Source organism: Gopherus flavomarginatus, chromosome 9 (assembly GCF_025201925.1).
Source record: "Gopherus flavomarginatus isolate rGopFla2 chromosome 9, rGopFla2.mat.asm, whole genome shotgun sequence".
Classification (NCBI taxonomy): Eukaryota; Metazoa; Chordata; order Testudines; family Testudinidae; genus Gopherus; species Gopherus flavomarginatus.
In genome coordinates this window covers 80377657-80385623 of record NC_066625.1, presented here as the reverse complement: position 1 = coordinate 80385623, position 7967 = coordinate 80377657, and positions in this window count along the sequence as shown.

Here is a 7967-nt window from a genome sequence, read left to right as displayed (position 1 = left end):
CTGGAAAGCCCCAGGCTGCGGTCTAGCATTGGGCTAATAGGTACTGGGGGTTGCAGAGGGCAGCCCCGGGGTAGGCCAAGGCAGCAGGTCCAAATCCGCCTTGCCAGTGATGAGTAGGCTGATACTGCAGTCTGCCCCAGGGCATGGGGCTAGACAATGACTAGCAGTAGCCATATACTGAGACAAGGTGGGGATAGAGGGTGGGAGTTGACATAGGGAGGGGAGACCCTAAGACTGAGGGGTTACTGCCAGAGGGCAGCACGCTAGGTAAAAGGGCACCGGGTCCGGGAGGGACACAGGGGCCAGAGGACAGACGGATCACCAGCCTGCAGAGGGCGCTCCAGAGCTGGAACCGAGCCAATTCCCAGAAGTCACCAGCAGCAGGCACCGCAGGAGTGAGTCCGCTCGTCTTCAGGGTGCACGTAGGCTGTCATGGGGAGGATTATTGCTGTGCAGGACCTGGAATTTTAGTTCAGTTTTGACGTTTTAAAATATTTTACGATCATTGAAAATAGAGAATAAAATAAATTTCAAAACCAGAAGTCATCTCAAAATGAAAAATCAAAACCAGTTCATTCCAAGAAGATGCTTTGACCCAATTGACAGGCTTCATTCTGATTTTGTTGAAAATGAAATGTTATTGAACTCGACATATTCCCAGGGAAAGTTTTTTGAATTTGACAAAACAACATTTTCCAGTGGGAAACTGTTGCATGGAAAATTTTTCCACCAGGTCTAGTTAAGACTTTGTTTTCTCTGCACTGTGCCTTCCCGTTACAAAGGAGTCTGTCCGAAGGGACAGCTGCCACTTTGAGAGGCAGAGCTAATACAGAATCTCATGGCCCAAGCATGCATGCATGCAATGCTTCATGCTGGAGATTTTACTTTCATGTTTCTTGCCTTGTTTCCTTAAATCTTAAAATGAAAGCCAGCCAATCAAAACTGATTAGGCAGCTGGTGTGCTGAAACCACTGCCTATATCATGCTGACCAATATTTTCTCATTGCATCTTTGAGTTCTTCTGTCTGCCTGTGTGCACCTGTTATCTCTTGTCTTTTACTTAGATTGTTGCTTTCCCAACCTCTTGGTCTGTGTTTGTGTGGCACCTAGCACACCAAGGTTTTGGTCAATTCCTGGGGCTGCTAGGTACTACAGCAATACAGACAATAAATAATCATCAAATTTGGGCTGGTTGTGTGTTTTGCTTCTAGTATGTGCAGAAATATAACTCCATGCAACTGATGTTTGTGTTTATTGAACACAACATCTAACCCTCCAAAGTGGTTGCATTGGCACAGTTATTGCCTGCAGTATAGAACCCAGTCTCTTCATTTGGGGGCAATGGATAAGGAAGAGTTGAATGGCGTCAGGCTGGAGCTGACTTGGGTAGCTTGGTAAGGTAGATCCTAGTGCTTCTTCTGTGGTCCTCCTCATCTGTCTTGGTCCAGTGTAAGGGCAGGCCTACTCTTGCACCATTGTAACCATGCCACTGTAGTGTAGGGTGACCAGATGTTCCGATTTTATAGGGATGGTCCCGATTTTGGGGGCTTTTTCTTATATAGGCACCTAATACTCTCCACCCCGTCCCGAGTTTTTACACTTCCTATCTGGTCACCCTACTGTAGTGCTTTAATGAAGATGCTTTATGTCGATGGGAGAGAGCTCTCCTGTCAATGTAGATAATCCACCTCTGCGAGAGGCAGTAGCTGTGTTGGCGGGAGAAGCTTTCCCGCTGACGTAGCCCTGTCTACGGTGGTGCTTAGGTCGGTGTAACTTACGTCGCTCAGGGCTGTGGATTATTCACACCTCTGAGCGCCGTAGTTATGCCAAAGTGATTCTGTAGTGTAGACTAGGGCTCAATATCCTTATCAGATAGAGGGGGAATACTAAATGCCTGTCTGTCCGGAACACATCTGCTGTTCAAGGGCTGTAGCAGAAACCTTTGATTTTCCAGTCTGCCGAAAGCACCCACCTGATTTTATTCCACTCTATTAACATTCTGATCCAGGATCTCTCTCTAAAGAGCTGGGCGGTAGATCGTGTTAAGAGTGAATGTCAGAGCTATCAATGGGCAGGGTCAGCTGCCTTTAAAGGGATAATTCCTTTCTTATGGTGATGAGACTCCCTTGGATTTACTATGTGAGAAGACTGCATTATACCAGTGCGCACAAAGGCAAAGCTAACTTGGCTGCTGATAGACCTGCATGCTGAAAGTGCCTGGTTAGAGTCTGCTAGCGGCAACTTTTATAACAAGCAGGAGTGATGAGTTAACTGGCTGACAAGGCACAAATTCATGCTCATTCCTGACCTATATTTGTTACAATGGATAAACATAGGAAGGAAGAGACACTAGAGAAAGGGGCAAAGAAACAAATACTTCTCACTCAGCTCACAGAAGAGGTGGCTGGCCTGGCTAAACCTTCCCTCACTGACACCAGTGTGACCCCAAGGACGTTCCTTTAGCTGTTCCTGGCTTACAGCTGTGTAAGTGGGGGAGAGAATCAATCTCTTCCATTCTTCACCCCAATATGCTTGATCTCACTTCCAAACTCAAGGTCTTCTCCATCTCCTCAAAATCACTCATCACTTCTGTTGGGTATTAAGATACGTGGCATGCATTAATCAAAGCACCTATTTTGTACATAACCATGAGGTGCGTCAATTATATTTGCACTGCATAGGCATCCACCCAGCATTGACTAAACCCTGTGTGATGGATGCCATCTTGGTGGACACACCAGAGGTTTAGCCAAAGGCCTTAAAAGCTAAAAGCACGAGCTGTGACAGCTTGAGATAAAGACCAAAGCTCGTTAAGTAGGAGTGTAAGAGACAGAGCAAGATTGTTCTGTTTTGTGGAGGATTTTGATGTTTTGAAATTTGGTTTTGTTCCAGCTAGGGACAAATTTAAAAATTCTAAATTTTCCGCCAAAGGGAAAGGAGCCCAGCCACAGAGCAGTCTGCCTGGCTGGCTGCTTGGAGCTGCAGACCATGGAAACTGTGGTGTCTCCAGCCTGCAGAAGGGGACATGTTACCCATTGGAGACTGCACATTACATATGCAAGGGTTGGAATAGAACCAGGATGGATTTTCAAGACTCATGTCTCTGCTTTGCTTGTTACAATGTGCTGGAGAGGAGTTGGAAGGGAAAGCTCTCAGGACATTACATTTTCCTTCCCAACTTCCCTGGCCCCAATTCCCTTCTCACACCTTCCTTAACTCCACTGGCCTCATCCTTCCCTTTGCTCCCCTCCAACTCCCCATCACTTGCTCTTGTTTCCTCTGAGTAAGATGGTTGGGGGCTGCTAATGCCGACATGGACAGTATAGCTGATTGGAGTTCTTTTCTACTCAGAGGACCAGTCCATCCCTTCAGAGAGGAGCGAATCATTCACATCTTTCCTATTTTTCTGAATTTGTTGTTTAAAATTATTTGCTATTCTTGGTTTGTTGACCACCTGTCAGCAGTTTACTGTGAGATCTGAGATCTGAGCTGGAGTGGTTAGTTTTGATTGGCCAAGTAGATAACATGGTATATTTCTGTTCCCTGACTGGCTGAACCAAACTCTTAGAATCAGGTTTCTATTGCAAATGCTCATGATTTCAAAATTTGCTTTGTGAAAATATTCTCCAATACAGTACTGGCTTGTAACCTGCTGGTTGCATGAACATTCCTGTCAATCAACTCACCCTCTAGAATATGCACAGGAAGCAAACACAACAGGGGCATAAACACAGGCAAAGCAAATTCTTTTTAACATTGGAATGAATATTCCCAGCAAACATTTCATGGCATTTGCCCAGCTCTGCTCTTCTATAGTAAAGAAACTACATTTTAGGAGGATTGTCAAGTTCTGTGCAGATCCAACAGTTTCTGCTGGGCTGGTTGCTGAATACACATTGCGTGTGTTTTGGGGCTATTTCACGTTACTTTTGCATTGGAAGAAAGGGATAAAATGTGGCTTAGCTGGGGCCAGCCCTCCCTTGAGAACTCCCTGCACCAGACCCAGACAAACTCTGGAGTCACTAGGGCACAGTGGTGCCTCTCCCCTCTCACCATCTATGTGGTGGTGATGCTGGCAGGCCAGGTGCTAGCTCATGCTAAGGTCCCCATATCTCAACTGAACACTGACAAATACACAGCTGGAGTCAGGCTGGTTCACCTGCGTGCTAGTATTGTTAAAACAGGCATTAGAATTATAAGAATGGGTTTAGCGCTTAGCCTTTATTAAATGTGTGTGAGTTGCTGCATGCATTAATCTCACTTATCACATTTGTATCCAGGGGTGGCTCTAGCTTTTTTACTGCCCCAAGCATGGCAGGCAGGCTGCCTTTGGTGGCTTGCCTGCAGGAGGTCTGCTGGTCCCGCAGATTCGGCATACCCGCTGCCAAATTGCCACTGAATCTATGGGACTGGCAGACTTCCCACAGGCAAGCCACCGAAGACAGCCTGACTGCCACCCTCACAGCGACCGGCAGGGCGCCCCTTGTGGCTTGCCGCCCCAGGTTCGCGCTGGGGGTGCTGGTGCCTGGAGCCACTGCTGTTTGTATCCCACACTGTAAGGTAATATTTGAGAGGTCGTACCACCAGTCTTAGTGACAGTGAAAACCACTAGAGAGGAGAGAGACATTAATTAGTGTGAGGGGCTCATCTTCAATGGAAGGAATGGTCTATAGCAGGGATAGGCAATCTTTGTCATGCAGCCTGTCAGGGAAATCTGCTGGCAGGCTGAGATGGTTTGTTTACCTGCAGTGCCCGCAGGTTTGGCCGATTGCAGATCCCACTGGTGGCAGTTCACCACTCCCGGCCAATGGGGGCTGCGGGAAGCGTTGCGGGCCAAGGGACATACTGGCCACTGCTTCTCAAAGCCCCCATTGGCCTGAAATGGTGAACCGCAGCCAGTGGGAGCTGCGATTGGCCAAAACTGCGGATGCTGCAAGTAAACAAACCGTCCCGGGCTGCCGGCAGATTTCTCTGATGGGCCGTGTGCCAAAGGTTGCCGATCCCCAGTCTATAGATACCAGACAGACTATTGTGGGAGGCTGCAACTGGAATTTTCCTACATGCCATCTACAAGAGGAAAAAAGACATTGGTTGTTCTGCTCTCCTTCCTGCGAAGATGAGTCATGCAACAGGACTCCTTCCACCAACTGAACTTGCAGCTCAGAGCATATGGCCAGAGGGGAATAAAATCCTGAACAAGAAGGAACTGATTATTTCTATGCTGCTTGGGCTGGGGGAGAGGGGTAAGTATTTTTAGGCATAAGCAAGAGATCCCCAGCTACTTAGCCTGGGTTAGCCCTGAAGGACATATAGAGCTTGCTTATTAGAGAATCTTCTATTACCTTTTGAAACTTAAGGTTGTAACTCATTTGTGTATATATGTCAACCTGCTTTAACCTTGTAAATAACTCGTTTCCTTTCCCTATTTAATAAATCTTCTTATAGGTTATCATAGGCTTGGCTACAAGCCGTGTCTTTGGTGTAAGATCTAAGGTGCAACTGACCTGGAGTAAGTGTCTGGTCCTTTGGGAGCAGGGGTAACTTGAATATTGCTGTGATTCTTGGTGTAATGGACCATCTATCAAAAAGACAGGCTCAGCTGGGTGGTGACATAGATGGAGCACCCAAGGGGAACTGACTGACACTCTGTGTTAAGGCTGTTAAAGTGTCTGAGGGGTTTACACTCGATAATTGGCTGGTAAAATGTAAGTATAGAACTTACCACCAATTTGGGCTTTGTGCCCCGCTTCCCAACAGTCTGCCCTGAGGTTGGCACTCATGCTCTTGAATCAGTGAAGGCAGCGTTACAGTGATCTTGGGGAGAAACTGCCAGGAGGAATTGGCCAGAGACTCTCAGATGGTCGGAGCAGAAGCAGCCAAAGCAAGGACCTGTGGACATTCAGACAGTTTCCTACAGTTTTTACTGGACTTTCTCTGCCCTGACCTCATTGGCTGTTTGCTCCTGCCCTCCCGCTCCTCCTCCCTCATAATCTCTTCACCTCACTTCACTCCATAGCCGCTCTTCCCCCTTGCCCTATCCTCCTCATCCACTTCTCTTCCATTTTCTTTCCAGTTTGCTGATCTCCTCCTATCTGCCCCCACCCTCAAAAATCGTGGAGCTAACATGCTGTTCACTGCCATTCCATCGTTCACTCTGTTTGTGTGTTCTACCCCTTCCCCCACCCTGATCTGGCCTGTCTATTTCCCTTGGAAGCTTTTTGGGGCAAGGACTTTCTGCTCCTCTTTGTGCAGTTCCTAGCACAATTGGGCCCCATTCTTGGTTGGGCCTTAGGTATTTCTGTGAAAAACACGATTATTAATAATAACACCACCACCAACAAAGCTTGGATCAGGACAAGGGGAGGTACACCACGGAGGACTAGAAGACAGAGAGGGAATTAACTTCAAAGGGCTATTTACACTGGTAATGTCTCATTCATGGGACAGGACCTTTCCGATTAAAATGAGTGGTGTAGCACACTCACATATGGCACACAGCTGCTAATTAGGGAGGCCTGAGACCCGGCACATTAATCTTCTAGTCTCAAACCATTAACTTGACCAGGTGTAATATCTTCCAGTGACAAAGGTTAATAATCTGCATCCAAAACAAAGCACTTCAGTAAATACAGTTAGCTCGTTTCAGCTGCAGAGAGAGCACCATGCTGAATCTAGAATGCCCAAAACAGGGGCTTAAAAAGCTAAAGGAACAGCTGCAGCATGCTTAGTACTGAAGCAACACTCCAGCACAATAATGGAGAGACACTGTAGTGCAGGACATGCTGCTTTTGGGGTAGCATGTACCACTCAGGGCGGGACCACCTATGGGCAATGAAAAGTGGGTAGTGTCTTACATGAGAGCTCAGATGCTAGCCCTGGTGTCCAGATCAGATTGCAGTATAGGTAGTTACTAGATCTGGTTTTTTTAAAAAAAAAAAAAAAGGTAATGCTTTCCAAGAAATGTTTTTGAACAAAACAAAATTTAATTTCATTTAATATTCCTCCCCTCATCCCCCTGCATTTTCAGGGTTTTTTTGGGGGGGAGGGGGCAATCAATTCCAATAAAAATGTTTTGATTCAAACTGAATGGAAGAGAAACTGAAATATTCTGGCTTTCAGTCTTTGTTGATTTGTTTGTTTGTTTGTTTTACCCTTTTTCTCACCAGAAAAGGGCAGAAGGGAGAGAAAACAGACGAGAAACAAGACCACTTAAAAACAGTAATTCCATTGCAGTTGAACTAAAACGAACACTTCTTATTTGCATCATTTTGTAAAAAACTGGAAAATTTAGATTTTATTTTTTCACAAAAAATGTAATATAGTTTAAACAGGCAATTTTCATTGGCTAAGAATTGATGCCAAATGTTTGCCCATCCCTAGCTGTTACCATTTACTCTGTGTCGCTAACAGGATATAAGTGTCTCACACCAAACCCTGTTCTAGTCTGCGCAGTATTGCTTGACTCCAGGACACAGCTCCCACAGTGTCTAATAACAAGGAAGGGATTGCCTAGTTCACTAGACAACAGTAAATGGTACAAGTGTGGAGTCACCGTCCTGGCTCCCCAGCCCCATCGACTTGAGCCCTCAGGGGCAATTGGACCAAACTTACCTTCCTTCCCCTCTCTCAGGAAAGACCCCTTGCTGGAGATGAAAAGAGATGCACTGTGCAGAAGTTCGAGGAAGAATATCTGAGGGATCCAGTGTGACTCTCCCATGATGCTTTGCAGGGCTCAGCCCACGTTGTCACTTTGATTTGTTTTTAGCATGAGGAAAGACTTTGCTTCTCATTAGCTGAACTGACATGAATGAAAAGCTGAATAATTGAGATAGTTTAATTAGCTGAGTCAGCAATCTTGCCCCTCTCACCCAGACCCCTTAAATGCCCATCTCCCATCACTTGTGAACCTCCTCACTCTCCATCACATTCCAGTAAGCCCTAGTTCATTCTTCCTGCAAACCTCCAGT